A 17232-nucleotide genomic window follows, 5' to 3' on the forward strand; every position below is an offset into this window, starting at 1 on the left:
ATGGAAGAATAATGCTCTGGAAGGAATACATATCAAGTGATCCAATATGGGTAGGAAGATTAGGTTCCAATTCTCCTAGTAAATAATTTACCATATAACCTATTGGATCTAGGTCAAAAGAAGTTGAGAAAATAGTGAGAGGCTCTTCTTCATTGGTACGTCAAAGCATGGAATAGTTTGCTACTTAATTAACCTATGGTGAGGGGATATCACATGCATATTACGAATTTTTAGGGAAGTTGGATAATTGGAAGTCAAATCAGGACCAACAAATGAAAGTTGATCAATAGCCACAATTCGTCCATCATGCCAGAAATACATCACTCGAAAGAGTGTGGAGACGGTAGCATTCATAGCATAAACATAGTCTTGCCCAAGGAGAAAATTGAAATACAAAGGGCCTCAAACTACCATAAGATCAAAATATATAGAATATTTGATCTGAAATGACCATAAACTAAAACTGATGTAGAAGTGATTAGCCATTTATGATTTGAATGTTAACTGAAAGTGCGGAAATCGAGGAAAACTGCTTGAGAAGAATATTTTACGACAGCTTATTAAACATAATAAGGATGCATAACAGAAGTGAAAACAGTAAAAACACAATGATACCAGACAGAAAAATTGATGACAGAGTTCGTCCCTGATGGACTACGTCTCTTGGTCCGCTTTCAAGATGGGCGACCGTTTTTATTAGGTATGAACAAAAGGTGTTGATTACATAGAGATCTGATCAGTCTGAATGCACATGCAAGCACTTATGATCCATATCATTAGATAGACCTTTGAACTAGATTTCCAATGCTTCTTATGGTTTCCAAAACTGACTCTTGATGCTCCCATAACACTGAAAACAAAACTTCCTATGACCTCTAGAATCTGCAAGCAAATGTCAGAAAACCACTCTCCTCTTCAAAGAAGCAAATCCACCTTTTAAAGGCCTGTAGGTACATAAAAACCACTTTGGCCAGTTTGTAGATGCATTTGGTTGGATCTGGATAGTTGTAAAAATTCAGTCCAGTGGTTTAATGACACCTAGGGTTAATACCATGGTCGTTGAATTGATTCCGAACAACAAATTGTTCCAAAAACCCAAAAATAACCATATTATAAAGTCATAACTGCAGGCATTCAGCGAACCGAGCAGAGGAGGTTGGTAGTTGCGTGTGACCAGCCACGGTCTAACCACAGGCTGCCACGTTTGTGGTCTTCCCCAGCGGTTCTGGCTACCCTCGCGATGACCGTTTGCATGTGTCTGCGTTCTCCAGCACAGTTAACTCTGGCAGCTTCCTCTGACACGGTTGTAGTTATGGTTAACCATATCGCATTCCCATGACCTGTAATTTTCGTTGCGGTTTGGACTGCAATTACAAAACCCCAATGGTTTAACCAATGCAACGTTCACATGTCAGACTCCTCCGATGCAGTTTGGCTAACAGTTTAGGTGGCAGTCAACTAGTTTTGTTTAACCCGACGGTCTATCTTCACAATGTTCACATGTCCTCTGTTTGCGGTCTCCAACCCCAGCGGTTAGGAATGTGTATTTGTTTTATAATGTTTTATATGTAATGTTTTATACATAGGCCGAGAGTGTTGTGGTAAGGTTTTATGCCATGGAATTTAGGTTTTTAGCATAGGAAAATAGGTTTTTAAGTCATGGTTTGTATTTGTTTTAGAACTAGGTTTGATACATAGTTTTGTAATACTTTTCAATGTATGATGCATAGATTTAGGACTAGGGTTTGATTGAGTCTTAGGCTTAGGGTTTTATGATTTCCTTTAAAAACCCATGTACAACGGATTGTCACAATGTGACGATACCAATACATATCGTCGACACAATCCACAGTTGTGATGACAACCTGACGACGAAACACATTGAACTTTTGCCACGGACGACACCCATTTCAACATCAAAACCTACGAAGACGAACGACAAAACACATGTCGCCGACCAATCCTGGCGGAACTATCGATGAACACAAGTCAACATCCAGGCACAAACCCATATCAACTGAACGCCATGAAAACCATAAACATTACCTGAACAACCTGATCCATAACCAACACTATCGAACTGTCGAAGTTGAACTAAATTGATGACGACACTAAACACTAATGACGACACTTGAACACCTGTGCAACTGAATCAATGAAATCCTCCTGGATCATTCCTCTCCACTTGAAAGCTTTTGGACCACAAAAGTTTGACTAAAAAAATAGTCGATGAGGGTAGAACTCCCTCTATTTCCACCTTGACCCGACAATGTACCAATACATTCGATCAATCACCTGCAAGTGATGACCCTGATGATGTTGACCATGGTACTTTTTGAGTTGGTGACTTGTTTCATCGATTCGCAGTATGAACAACTTGCGACAATGGGAAAACAACCTGTTATTAACATGGAAATTGAATTCTTTCCCTAAATAACCATGTGTTAGTGATTCATAATATTTGAAAAAAGTCTCTATTGGATGTTGTTTAATACCATCAACATGTATAAACAATCTATTTTGTGAAAAAAATAGAGACAATCAAAGATACTCTTGACATCAAACCAGCTACTTGATTACTCATACTTTCCTACTTCCTATTTACTAAGCGAACTTGTTGCAATGAACCTATCCAAATGTAAGGTGAAATTTTCAACAACTTAGTTTGATTCTGAAAGTATTGAATTAGCTATTGATTTGTTTGAATCACTTTTAAATGATGTTTCCATTGATTAGCACTTTCCTCTAATGCATAAGTTTCCCTCAGACAATTTGACATTGCTTTAGAAAAGGCTTTGATATGAAAACAAATAGGTCTCCTCTCCACTTGAAAAGAGGTTTCCAAAATGTTCGAGACATGACATGGTGACACAATACAAGAGAAGTTTAACATTGACTTTCCCAAATATTGACCTGTATCCCTGCAACTGTTAAGTTCCAAACTTAAATTGAATTGATTCATTCTGACATTAGGAAGAGGAGCTTTAGGCACAAACTGTAATTCATGTTGTAATCCCTGCTTATGAATAAGAAGTTTGGTTTTACATAGAACTGAACAAGTTTCTATTTCTTTAAACAAACCATCTTTAAGCTAAGTTGCATAACTTAAAAAAGAATCATGTTGATTGTTATGTTGATCCTTTACACACATGATTACAAACCTCTTGTTTGAACTTATTAATCACTTCATCTTATTAACATTAACTGAATTCAAGTGATTTTTACTTTGATGTGCCCTGACAATAAATTCAACCACTTCTTTCTTAAGGTGATATTTATGTTCTCTCCTGTAAAATATTGCATCACGATCATAAAGATAAGGACTTCCTAAGACAACTCCACATATGTCTACTGGAACCACATCTAATTCCAGTTCATCAATGTAATTAGTTGTTATGGCAAATCTTAATCGACACTGTTTGGTGACTTTTATCTGAGTTGATTTATTTAGCCATCCTAATGGGTAAGGTCTTAGATGATCCCGTGTTTCCAAACCCAAAATTTTAACTAAATATTCAGACATGAAATTCACCTGTGATCCACTGTCAAGCATTGAGTCTATCTTTGTATGCTTAGAAGTTATCCTTATGTTAAACAATTCAACTCTTTTATCCTCATGTGAAGGATTTATGTTTGAAGAAGATGCAATAGTTTTCAAACTTGAACCAATATCAGAAGTTTTACCTATCGTAACCATGGCAGTTATCCTCCTTTCATCATTTGAATCTGAACCTAGATCCTTCTGGACTGCTGCAATGGCATTCTTTTCATCCTTCTCCTTAAGGAACTTTTTGGGCTTAAGTTTTCAATGAAGTTTCCAGTGCTTTGATTCATCATGACCGATTCTTTGGAAATGAGAACAAGTAGGTCTTTCCTTTTGAATGATCACTAATTTCTTTCTCTTCAAATTATTCTTCCCCTTACTGTCACTGGAATATTTGGTTTCCAACTCTTTGGATGATTGCGATGAAAACGTGAATGGTCTACCACCTGATTCAATATGTATGGCCTAAACACACGCCTCATCAAAATCATCAAGATTAAAAATCAATAGAGCATGTTGCAAATACGAATGTAAATTTCCAATGTATTTTAACAAAGTTTCACGTGTATCTAGTGAAATGCCAAGTGTTAATGCTTTCTTTCTGAATTCCTAAGTAAACACCTGAACACTCTGCCCTTTACCTTGCCTCAAATGCTACCAATCAATAATAGCTTGTTACATGTATCCTAAAGGATAGAACCATTTCCTAAGAGCTTTTAAAAACTTAGACCATGAAGAGATGACTTTTCCTTTATGCTTTACATCTATCTGAGTTTTAATTTCCCACCATATTAAAGTTGTTCCCCCCATTATAAGTGTAGCTAACTGAATTTTATTTTTATCGCTAGAAATTTTCTGAATGCGACAATACACTTCTAACTGCTTAATCCATTTATCTAGCTTTTCAAGATTCATTTCGCCATCATAAATAGGTAACTCAAATTTAACATCAAGTTTCAAAAGAAATGTTTTCTTAGGTTTCTTTTTTGTTTCGGATTCTGTACTGGAAGAAGAAGAAGAAGAGGATGATGGAGATGATGGAGGTGAAGGTGGTTTATCGGTCTTCCCTTTACCTTTGTCCTTCTTCCATGTCTTTGAAGAAGAAGCTACATCTCTCGCCTTCTTGTCTTCATACAATCCTCCCAATATTTGCTGCATAGTCAAGAATGCTTGTTGAAACTGTTCTTCACTCATCTTAGTTTCAGCATTTTCACCTACATCAGATCCTGACATGATCGATTTATGATCGACTCATCACTTTCTAATCTCTAGATCGATCTGCTCAAGGATTCCTTCTCCTTGTTGCGACTTTGACTTGGTTAACATTCAATGGAAACTTCTACAAACGCAACCTACTCTGATACCAAATTATATGATCTAAAATTATCATAAACTAAAAATAATGTAGAAGTGATTAGCCATTTATGATTTGAATGTTAACTGAAAGTGTGGAAATCGAGGAAAACTGCTTGAGAAGAAGATTTTACGACAGCTTATTAAACATAATAAGGATGCATAACATAAGTGAAAACAGTAAAAACACAATGATACTAAACAGAAAAATTGATGACAGAGTTCATCCCTGATGGACTACGTCTCTGGGTCCGCTTTCAAGATGGGCGACCGTTTTTATTAGGTATGAACAGAAGGTGTGTATTACACAGATATCTGATCAGTCTGAATGCACATGCAAGCACTTATGATCCATATCATCAGATAGCCCTTTGAACCAGCTGTCCAATGCTTCTTACGGTTTCCAAAACCGACTCTTGATGCTCCTGTAACACTGAAAACAAACCTTCCTATGACCTCCAAAATCTACAAGCAAAATTCAAAAAACCACTCTCCTCTTCAAAGAAGCAAATCCGCCTTTTAAAGGCCTGCAGGTACATGAAAACCACCTTGGCTAGTTTGTAGATGCATTTGGTTGGATCTAGATATGTGTAAAAGTTCAATCTAGTGGTTTAGTGACACCTAGGGTTAATACCATGGTCATTGAATTAATTACGAACAACAAACTATTCCAAAAACCCAAAAATAACCATATTATAAAGTCATAACCGCAAGCGGTCAGCTAACCGAGTGGAGGAGGTTGACGGTTGCGTGTGATCAGCGGCGGTCTAACTACAGGCTGCCACCTCCTTGGTCTTCCCCGGTGGTTCCAGCTACCCTCGCAGTGATCGTTTGCATGTGTCCCCATTCTCCAGCACAGTTAACTCTAGCGGCTTCCTCCGATGTGGTTGCAGTTTTGGTTAACCATACTGCGTTCACATGACCTGTAATTTCCATTGTGGTTTGGACTGCAATTACAAAAACCCAACGGTTTAACCAATGCTATGTTCACATGTTAGACTCCTCCGATGCAATTTTGCTGACAGTTTAGGTGGCGGTCAACTGGCTGCATTTAACCCAGCGTCTATCTTCACAATGTTCACATGTCCTCCACTGCGGTCTCCAAGCCCGGCGATTAGGACTATGTATTTGTTTTATAATGTTTTATATGTAATGTTTTATACATGGGCCGAGAGTGTTGTAGTAAGGTTTTATGCCATGGAATTTAGGTTTTTAGCATAGAAAATAGGTTTTTAAGTCATGGTTTTTATTTGTTTTAGAACTATGTTTGATACATAGTCAATGTATGATGCATAGATTTAGGACTAGGGTTTGATTAAGTCTTAGGCTTAGGGTTTTATGATTTCCTTTAAAAAAACCCATGTACAACATATTGTCATAATGTGACGATACCAACGCATATCGTTGACACAATCCACAGTTGCAACGACAACCTGACAATGAACCACATTGAACTTTTTCCACAGATGACACCCATTTCAAAATTGAAACCTGCGAAGATGAATGACAAAACACATGTCGTCGACCAATCCTGGCGGAACTATCGATGAACGCAAGTTGACAGCCAGGCACAAACCCATATCAACTGAACGCCATGAAAGCCATAAATATTACCTAAACAACCGATCCATAACCAACATTGTCGAACTATCGAAGCTTAACTGAATTGATGACGAAACTAAACATTGATGATGACACTTGAACACCTATGAAACTGAATCAATAGAATCCTCCTGGATCAATATTCTTCCAAGGTAATAGGTAGTTGAGGAAGGATCCATAAAGGTTCATTGGATATTCTGTTGAAAGTTAACATATTTTAGTAATAGACACAAGTTTAGGGGAACCCAAATCTTTCCAAGTAGTCGAGGATATAATGCTAATAGAAGTGCCTTCATCTATAACTGTGTGATACATGTTCTTAACACAAGTATTCACCATGATTTGGAAGGGCATGTAAGGAGGGAGATGAGGCTCTATCAATTGATTCTAATTTAAAGAAATGACTTCATTACTTGGAGGGGGTTTTTTGAGAACGGGCTAAATGTCCCCTTGTTTGTTGGGAGAAGTAACAAGAAGAACCTGAGTGGCATAAGTTTCACTCTCTAAGGGGAGAATACGATTGACTGAATACGAAAAAAATTGATCACTTTCTCAACCAATGAGTGGTTGGGAAAGGACTTGTGAGATTCACATCCAGGGACAGTGGGATTGATTGAAGATGGAGTTGGATCAATCATTTCATCAACTAATAGAGGATTGGGTGAAAGCTTACGGTAACCAGTTGGAAGTTGTTGTTGTTAAGAAACAGTAATGTTTTCCAACAATTTGGAGGCTTCAACAATATGAGGGAAAAGGTGATTTTGATTAATCCTTTCACATAACCTACAGGGAAACCTAACTTTACCCTTTTTCTTATGAACCTTATCATCACTAGTTGATGGCTTGTTACTAGCATGATCTTTGGAGGCTTATGACAAGGGTTGATGTGAGCCTGTGGACCACACTTCTAATAATTTGGGAATACCAAATAAATCTCTAAGAAGGTGGTTACCCTTGCAAATATTTGCAAGGGAATTTAATTTTACGAGGTTTTAGAAGGTTTCTCGACATTAGATACATTTGTAGAAATGGTTGGTTGGTTTCCCCCTTGCTTATTCTTTCATCTGGATTTAAATAGGAATGCAACAACTTACAGAGATAACCATAAACACAGAGATGCAGCAGAAATAATACTTCATTTCATTAATGTAAAATACTGAAATATGCTTATAAACAAAAATAGAAATAAACCAACTAGGCCAATGGTAGCTTATCTCTGAGAAGAGATGTGGCGGCTACATGCCTCTGAACTGCCTTATAATGAGGCTCAAGGGCCTTTTTTATTATTGAACAATAAGATCAAACCCTAAACAACCAAAACCATAACCCGAGGAGATACACCAAGAGTTTATGGGCCACGTTGGGGTGAGTTGGACGACCAACTTCCCGGGGTTGTGACTTGGTCATATTATCTCCGTTTGACGCGCATGATAACCCATTGGAAAGATCTCTCCGAGGACTACGACAAAAAATACAAGTTTAAGAAAAAAATCGTTGGCTGTATATTTCCAAAAAACGGTCGTTTAGGGCCTCAAAATGGCTCCAGAAGTTTAGGACCCGAAAAACTGCTAAAAATAGTAAACTATGCTACAATTAAGGAAACTGAAAAACTAAAAGAAGCAATGGTGGGGGTCCAAGTGGAATTGGTGGGTGGCCACCAATATCCACCTGGATAATTCCTCCCCCCTTAGGAAGCAACGGTCCCCATTGCATTCAATTCCTCCATGAGATGAGGAAACTTCTACTGAACTTGGTCCTTGGTGAGCCACTTGCCCTGGTGAAGGAGTTGGCCTGCTTTGACAACTTGATACAGTTGGATATTCTGTTGGAGAGTGTGCTTGATCTGTGTGTCCATGATCCGATCAGTTGCATCTTGTTCCATGAAATATGGATTTAACTCTATGGGTGTGATTTGTTTTGCAATGTCGAATGTGTCTAGTAATGGTGGAAAGTATGGCCGAAGACGGTCCACATTGAACACTAGGTGCAGGCCAAGGAATGGGGTAATGTTGATCTCAAATTCATTGTCTCCCACAGTGTTGATAATGGTGTAAGGACCATATCTAAGTGGTCTTAGTTTCCGATAGGCTCCAGTAAGGCGTTCCTTTTGAAAATGCAACTAGATTTTGTCGCCCACCTGAAACTTGTGTGGCACCCGATGTTGATCATGTCGCTGTTTGTACTTGGCATTTGATTTCTCCAGAATGTCATGGCCCTGCTGGTGAATATATTGGATGTGTTCAATGAAGCTATTTGCCTTATCTGTTTCAGACTAGAGATTAGCCGAATCTGTGTGAGTAGTTGCATATGGCATGGCCACATCAATGGGACATAGTGGTTGTAATCCCAACCCCACCTGAAAAGGGTTGTGGCCAGTCGAGCTGTGGAGAGCCCGGTTGTACTTGTGCTAAACATAGGGGAGGCTCTCATCCCATGTGTGTGGATGCTTTGAGTTGTACATGCGCAGAATCTGTACGATCATACTGTTGACAACCTCTGTCTGGCCCTCAGTTTCAGGATGGAAGGTTGTGGACTTAGTGAGTTTGGTTTCCAGCATCGACCAAAGACTGGACCAAAATGTACTAAGGAACCCATTGTCCTGATCTGAGATGATAAACTGCGGGATCCCAAAGTGTACCCACACTCGTTCAAAGAAGAGTTTAGCAGTGGCCTCTACTATGATATTCTTCTTGCAGGCCGCCATAATGGCCATCTTCGAGAACCTGTCGACGACCACAAAAACAAATTCATTTCCATGCCTAGTGCAAGGAAGGCCTAACATGTATTCCATAGAGATGGATTTCCAAGGTCAACTAGGGGTAGGCAGTGGGGTATAGAGGCCTTGCTTCTTGATGGTCGGTTTGGCAATGGTGCAGGTAGTGCATGATCTAATGTACTTCCCGATATCATGTCAAAGATTCGGCCAATAGAAATACTTTTGCAGTACTGCCACCGTTTTCTTGACCCCGAAATTCCTAGCAGCATGACTGTAGTGTGCTTCCCAAATCATCTTGGCACACTCATTCGAATGAACACAAAGGTGACCCAAGTGGCATAATAAGGCATCCTAAAGGTGAAAATCTGGAACATGTTGACCCTCCATGAGTGTCTGGTATGTGTGGCCGAATTCTGGGTCGCTTTTCTAGAGAAGTGGCCAATCAGAAGTCTCGTGCCCATAAGAGTTGAGCACGGTGGTTAACGCCATGATCGGTGGTCGACTGAGGCAATCTGCAACATTATTGGTGTTGCTCTTCTTATACTTGATATTCAAATGGAACTGTTGCAGGTATGTGGACCACTTTTGATGGCACTCATTCTGCAATTTCCCTTGGGTTTGTATGAACTGCAGGGGTTAGTGGTCTGTGTGGATGACTGTTTCCTTCCCCAAAATGTAATGATTCCATTGTCGGTAGGCCTGCAGAATGGAATACATCTCTTTGTCATAAGTGGGATACTTCTGAGTTGTGTCTGAAAGTTTCTCACTGTGATATGCTACTAGATGCCCGTGTTGAGTAAGGACTTCCCCAATAGCATAGTCAGAGGCATCTGTCTCGACCTCAAATGGTTGTTGCAAGTCTGGTAATGCGAGCACTGGTGCCAAGCAGATGTGAATGCCTTCTGTTGAGATTCACACCAAAATAATTTTCTTTCACTCCCCCCTTGGTGACTTGACTCAAGGGCCAAGTGATATGAGAAAATCCCAACACGAACCTGCGGTAGAAGTTGGAAAGACCCAGAAAGCTACGGAGCTCTATCAGAGTGGTTGGAGATGGCCAATCCCGAATGACTTGGATCTTGGTTGGATCCACATGCACCCCCTGTTCATCAATAATATATCCCAGATACTGAACTTGGGTCATGACAAAAGTGCATTTCTCCAAATTGGAACATAACTTGTGTTGTCGTAGTGTTTGGAGAATTTGTTGGATGTGGTGGAGGTGTTCTTCCCAACTCTGGCTGAATATCAAGATGTCATCCAAGTATACCACTACAAATGAGTTGGTGAATGGCCACAAGATGTTATCCATTAGCCTCATGAAGGTTGCAAGAGCATTTGTCAATCCGAAAGGCACAACCAACCACTCGAAAAGGCCCTCCCTGGCTTTGAAGGTAGTCTTCCACACATCAGAGGGTTCGATTGGTACCTAATGATATCCTGACTTCAAATCGATCTTGCTGAAATATTTTTCCCCCTTCAGTTGGTCCAGAAGGTCATCAATCTGTGGGATCGGGTACCTATTATGGACAGTGATCTTGTTCAGCACCCGATAGTTAATACAGAGTCTCCAAGTCCCATCCTTCTTCTGTACCAACATGATCGGGCTCCCACAGGGCGATGAACTCGGACGGATGTCACCTTTCTGCAGTAGCTCCTGAATCTGCCTCTTGATTTCATCGTTCTCTAGAATGAAGAGTCGATAGATTGGTCCATTGGGCAGTGGTGCACCTGGGGTCAGATTGATCGAGTGCTTGACCTGACAGTGTAGAGGAACCACTATGGGGGAGGTGAAGATGTCCTCGTACTCCCCCATGACCTTGTCCATCTGTAGTTGTTGTGCAAAGGGGCCCTATCTGGAGGTCATAGCCATCGTATTCTTCTTTCCTTGAGGGCGTATCATCAGGAAAACAAATTTCCCAGTTTTAGAAATGAGCTTACTACATTGTTTTGCAGTAACCAAGAGATGGCAGTGGGCGGTGCTACGTCCTCTGGTATCCTATACAACTTATTTCCAAAGTAACAATAATAGCACGGGGCCCAAAGTAACAATAACTCCTTTGTTGAATATGAAGAGCCACTGAAGAGAAGCGTTTTGTATGGTTAACCCATAACCATGATGAATGAAGATCCGAGGATAGAGATACCCTGTAACGCTTGTGACTGACTGTGATACTAATAGTGTGCAGCCTAGCAAATGGACTTCGATGAAGTGTGGTTTTTTGGATGACCCATAACCATGATGAATGAAGATCTGAGGATAGAGATACCCTGTAATGCTTGTAACCAACTGTGATATTGACAGTGTGCGGCCTAGAAAATGGAATTCACTGAAGTGTGGGTTTGTGGATGGCCCATAACCATGACAAACGAAGATCCAAGAATAGAGACACCTTGTAATGCTTGTGACCAATTGTGATGCTAACAGTGTGCGGCCTAGGAAATGGACTTCGATGACAAGGATTTTGTGTGGTTGACCCATAACTGTGATGTTGCTTGTTGATGAAGTAGCATGTGCCTACATAGCCTGGGGTGGCAGGACACATCTCCAAGAAAGTGAAGCCGAATGCAGCTATGATGAAACTGATGAATGTGAAGCAAGTGCCTACTAAAGCGGGGTGGGAGGGCACGTCTCCAGAGGGAACCCACTCTAAATGTTGCTCTAGAATTGAAATGGACATAACTCGGTCAATATAACTCAAAATAATTATTATAACCTATTTTTGGAAGCAAAAGGACCATTTTGCATCTTCCCATGTATTGGAAATACTTAACTGGACACTCTTAAATCTCAAATTCATGTTGCAATTGTTCCACCATCATAAAATTTCTGAAAAATAACTTATTTTAAATCAATGATATCTCCCACATATGAACTCTGGTTCGACCCATTTTTTTTTTAAATTGGGTGATTTTTCGAGAGGAACTCAGATTTGTAATAATTTTTTTGAAATTATGCAAAAAAATGTAGGAGATTCGTCGTCTACCAGTTGTCGTCAAAAAAAAAATTTAATTAATTAATAAATAAATAAATAAAATAAAATAAAAAATAAAAATAAAAATAAATCTACAACATAGCTCATTTTAAATCAGCGATATCTCCCTCATCCAGACTCTGATTCAGCCGATTTTTTTTTCGAATTTTAGTATTTTTTCACAAGGAATCTAGATATATTATTTGTTTTAGTAAATATTGCACCAAATGTTTCAGATATAATCTGCAAACTCGCCGCTCAAAAAAAATTCCTGCATAAAAATGAAAAAAAAAATATTCTTGCTTAGCCCAAGAAAGTGTTATGTGGAGGTCACAGCACGTGCCTGAAGTTTGTTGAATATTGCTGTAAAAATTTGAAACTGAAATATGCATTAAACCCTCATTCCCATAAAATTGTAACCTGCTCTGATACCACTGATCCGGATTTAAATAGGAATGCAACAACTCACAGAGATAGCCATAAACACAGATATGCAGCAGAAATAGTACTTCATTTCATTAATGTAAAATACTGAAATATGCTTACAAACAGAAATGGAAATAAACCAACTAGGGCGATGGTAGCTTATCTCTGAGAAGAGATGTGGCAGCTACATGCCTCTGAACTGCCTTACAATGAGGCTCAAGGTCCTTTTTTATTATTGAACAATAAGATCAAACCCTAAACAACCAAAACCCTAACCTGAGGAGATGTAACACCAAGAGTTTATGGGCCCCGATGGGGTGAGTTGGACAACCAACTTCTCGGGGTCATGACTTGGTCATATTATCTCCGTTTGACATGCATGATAACTCGTTGGAAAGATCTTTCCAAGTACTACGACAGAAAAGACGATTTTAGGCAAAAAATCACTGGCTATAGATTTCCAAAAAAACGTCATTTAGGGCCTCAAAACGGCTCTGGAAGTTTAGGACCCAAAAAACGGCTAAAAATAGTAAATTGTGCTACAATTAAGGAAACTGAAAAACTGAAAGAAGCAATGGTGGGGGTCCAAGTGGAATTGGCAGGTGGCCACCAATATCCACCTGGATCATTCTTCTTCTTCATATTCTTCCTTTTCTTCTTCTTCTTAGCTTCCTAGTTACTAGGATCAATATTTTCTCTAGGCAAAGAAGAAGAAAGGGAAGAATAGACAATGGGTGAAGAAGGAAAAGGGTCAACTTGAGGTTGGTATTATCCAGGTGGATAACTTGTTTATGGAGCAGTTTGTACATTCGAAACCAAGGAGGTTGAAGACAACCATACTAATAAACCTATCGTGAATCCGAGAAGTGACAACGTAGCCATATAAGAAACACCAATATTTACAAAAGGAGGAAAAGGACCAGGATTCCCATCAGAGGGGTTTCCTTGACTGGAAAGATCTAGAACTTTTGCCATCAAACTCAACCTAAGGTCTACTATGGAGTAATAAGTGAGAAGTTAATCAAAGAAACAATAAAAATGGTCACTAGGTATAAAGTGATTACCAAGTCATTGTGGACTTCAATACACCATTAAGTATGTGCGGGAAATCTCCCTGAATGTTGTGTTCGGTGTATCATATATGACAAGGCAGCCAACTCGGTTTACTACGACTGGTTTTCATCCTAATGGGGAATTCAAAAATATATCTAGAGGTACGTGGAAGCACAGTCCATAGTAGTGTTGTTTAATGTGTAATTTTATGATGGGAGAATTCTTATACACTCGCAGTACATGGAGCACCCTCCTATATACCAAAAGGTATGTGGAAGAATGTTTTGATATACTCCAATGTACATGGAAATCCAACCATCCCTGGGATGTAACACTAACAAGTAATGACATATCCTATGTTTAGAGACATCGGAACACCTCTTATAACTTAGAACACGAAATGTGTCTTTACTGTTTCAAATGCTCCTTAGGTTCATTGATAAATTTTGATGTTAATCTTGATTAAAGTTTTGGTTTCAAGGATTGAACCGAATTCACATAATCTCCTAAAATTCAAATAGCATGAGAAATAACTAGTTTTAGTCAATGAATATCTAACTAAAGAATGGAAGGAGTTTCAAAAAAATGATGTATAAAACAACAACTTCCAAACAAGGTCTTCAAATTTACTATTCTAATTCAAAAATTCAAAACCAATTCATGAGAAAATGAATTTCTTCTCTTTTCTTTTCTTTCTATTTTCAAATGTAAAGAAAAAATAAAAGTGACAAGATTATTGAATTAAAAATAATTCAAATGTATTCGAACTATAATATGAACAACCCTTTAAAAAATCAATAACCAAGTCAAATGATAAAGACCCTAATTGACAAGAAGAAATAAGAAGCAAATTCTTATCAAAAAGGAATCACACTCAATTTCACACAAGTTGCTAACTTTACAGAGACCTTGCACAAACTAGAGACTCAGGAAGACACTCTAAACAAAATAGAATTCAAAGCAAGGTAGGGAAAATGGAAATATTTTTCACTTATAGGATCATCGCGGGTAGTATATGGAAACTAGTGTGAGTCATCGCACTTACAGAATGGGACATGTGAGTTGGGTCGCTCTGTCTCAGAAGAAAATTTATGATGGGGCTAATTCGCTTAAATACGAAAGATAAATCCTAACAAATCTCGAAATTAAGCTTTCCTAAGTCCAATGACAGTATAAACAATATAAATAGAGTCAATTTCATAGGACCTAAAAGGCTAGACAAAGAAAACCACTAAAGAAAATCTCATTCCCCATTGGAGTCACCAAGTTGTTTTATGGATAAATTCCTTCTGCAAATAGAAACAATCTCCCTAGACCCAGTGTCATAGCCTAGAAAAAACCAAGACAAAACCACAATGTTTTCCTTAGATATATTTTAAATATGGGAAGAAAACATAATTCTAATCCAAAGCAAACTTCCTCCTTCTCCTTACTTGTTAGCTCCAACTCTGACTCCAATTTCAATAAGTGGAACCTGCAAATCATCCAAAACAAGTAAGAGAACCAAAATATACAAAATAAAATATACAAAAAAACTATAAATAAGAATTCAAGGATTCATGTTTTACATATTCATGAACGATTCATACTGTATAGGATAAACAATGCACTTTTGTATTATAATAACAGGAAAATATTACAACCCTTGTAGGCCTTAACTTTGTGAATCTCTCTCAACTATATCATCCTTCCTTTACCACAATAGTAAGCCTTCAATCACACCTAAATCAAATAGATGGATTATGGACCTCTAAACACAAATGAGCAGTGTGAGGGCATAATTTAGGGTCTCCAAAATCCAACCCAAACTCTATGGTATAGATTGCATTTATAGGGTAAATGAGGTGGTTTTGGATTTACCAATCTAAGGCTTGATCCACATTAGAGGGAGGTAAGTTCTAGGAGTAGTAAGAGTTCGAGATCAGATCCAACATTAAATAGTTCAAACCACTCCCAACACTTCTAGAGAGAAACTTCAAAATTATTTTTTATTTTTACCCATTTCCAAGTGTCATCACTTTTTATAAGAGAAACCTACACTGACCAGTTCAAGTCCAATGTGTGCATCCTACACCATCACAGTTGGTCAAGAGAGAAAGTGTGATGGAATCTTAAATTAGGGTTTTTTTCCAAATTTAATGCAGAATTCTCACAACTTCTAGAGAGAGGATGCTTTTGTCTTTGTAGGGATTGATTGCAAAGTGTTAATGGATGATGATAGATCTGGTATCATGCCATTAGTTTGGATGCGGAAAAATGACCTGTAACAATTAGAAAGGGAAAAGGAAGCAATTGACGAAATAAAAATAGAACTATGAAACAAACCTGCGCAAGCTAATCAAATCATTAAAGCCCTAAACACAAAATCAGAGAATACCTTGAAGAATTGGGTATTCATAACTGAAAAAAATCAGTCATTCAGACCAGAAAATTTATAATGAAGAAACCCTTATGATAAATACAAAAGGGAAATGTGAAAAATTACAAGTGAAAATTAATAGATTTTACAATAAATTTCCTATTTTTCAGTAGAGGGGTCTTCCATCCTTAAAAAATGAACAAGGTCAAATGGTAACTAAGGAATAATATCAAAGATTATTAAACAGAGAAGCACTGGACAGGTCAAAATTTGTTGGAATTAAGGGAGAAATCAGTGGTCAGAAACTACTTTAAATGTTAGTTGATGATTTTTTCATTTGCTACGAATTCAAACATTTATTTATTATAAAACATTCATTTGAAAAGTATACTAATGTAGTTGAATCATATAGGAAAATTATAGATCTTGGTTAACCAATAGATGAAGAGTGGGAGCAATTGGTCAAAGTAGTTGAATAAATTTTGGGGCTTTAGAGAGTAGTTTTATTGAATCTTGTTGTGTAATGTGCTCAAACTTTTTTGGGAAGTTAATGGAGAAGTTTCAAATGTTTCTTGGTATTTGATGTTTATAGTATGTGTTTTTTTCCTAGTAACTTTGCATTTGTGTTATTCTTCTTCTGACACCTGTGTAATGAAGTTGTTGGTTTCTTTCATTAAAAAATTTATCAATATTGTGTGAATAGTTGAGATACCTGTGAATTTTATCTAAGAAACCTTAATGAAGTGCTATGCAGTCTTTGCATCTTATTTTCTTTCATTGCATGATATATGTTGTAGATCTTTTTGTTAATTACTAAAAAATTTGTTTTCAATTGTCCAAAGAGTAAATGAGAAGATAATTTTGTACTCATTTTACAAGTAACAGAAGGACTCAAAGCCTACATCAGACCCTCTCCATTGGAAAGTGCTCTGAACAATCTTTTCAATGATATGTGGAAGTCCAAAATGGACTCCTGGATTAAAATATATGGTCTTCTAAAGTTTCAAGGATTGAACCCTTGGGAAGGCATATCAGAATATTTGAGATCAAAATATCAAAGGTCCAGAGATATCGTTGACCACATATCAGAGGTCAAAGTTATCGGTGGTTGCATTATCGGAGCAGCGCAAAATTGGAGGCCAGGATGTCAGAGGTTGCATTATTGAAGATCGCATTATCAGTGGTCGCAATGTCAGAGGTCCAA

Source organism: Pinus tabuliformis, chromosome 3_2, assembly GCF_031772625.1.
Source record: "Pinus tabuliformis cultivar Carrire ecotype Pingquan chromosome 3_2, CPIR1, whole genome shotgun sequence".
NCBI lineage: Eukaryota > Viridiplantae > Streptophyta > Pinopsida > Pinales > Pinaceae > Pinus > Pinus tabuliformis.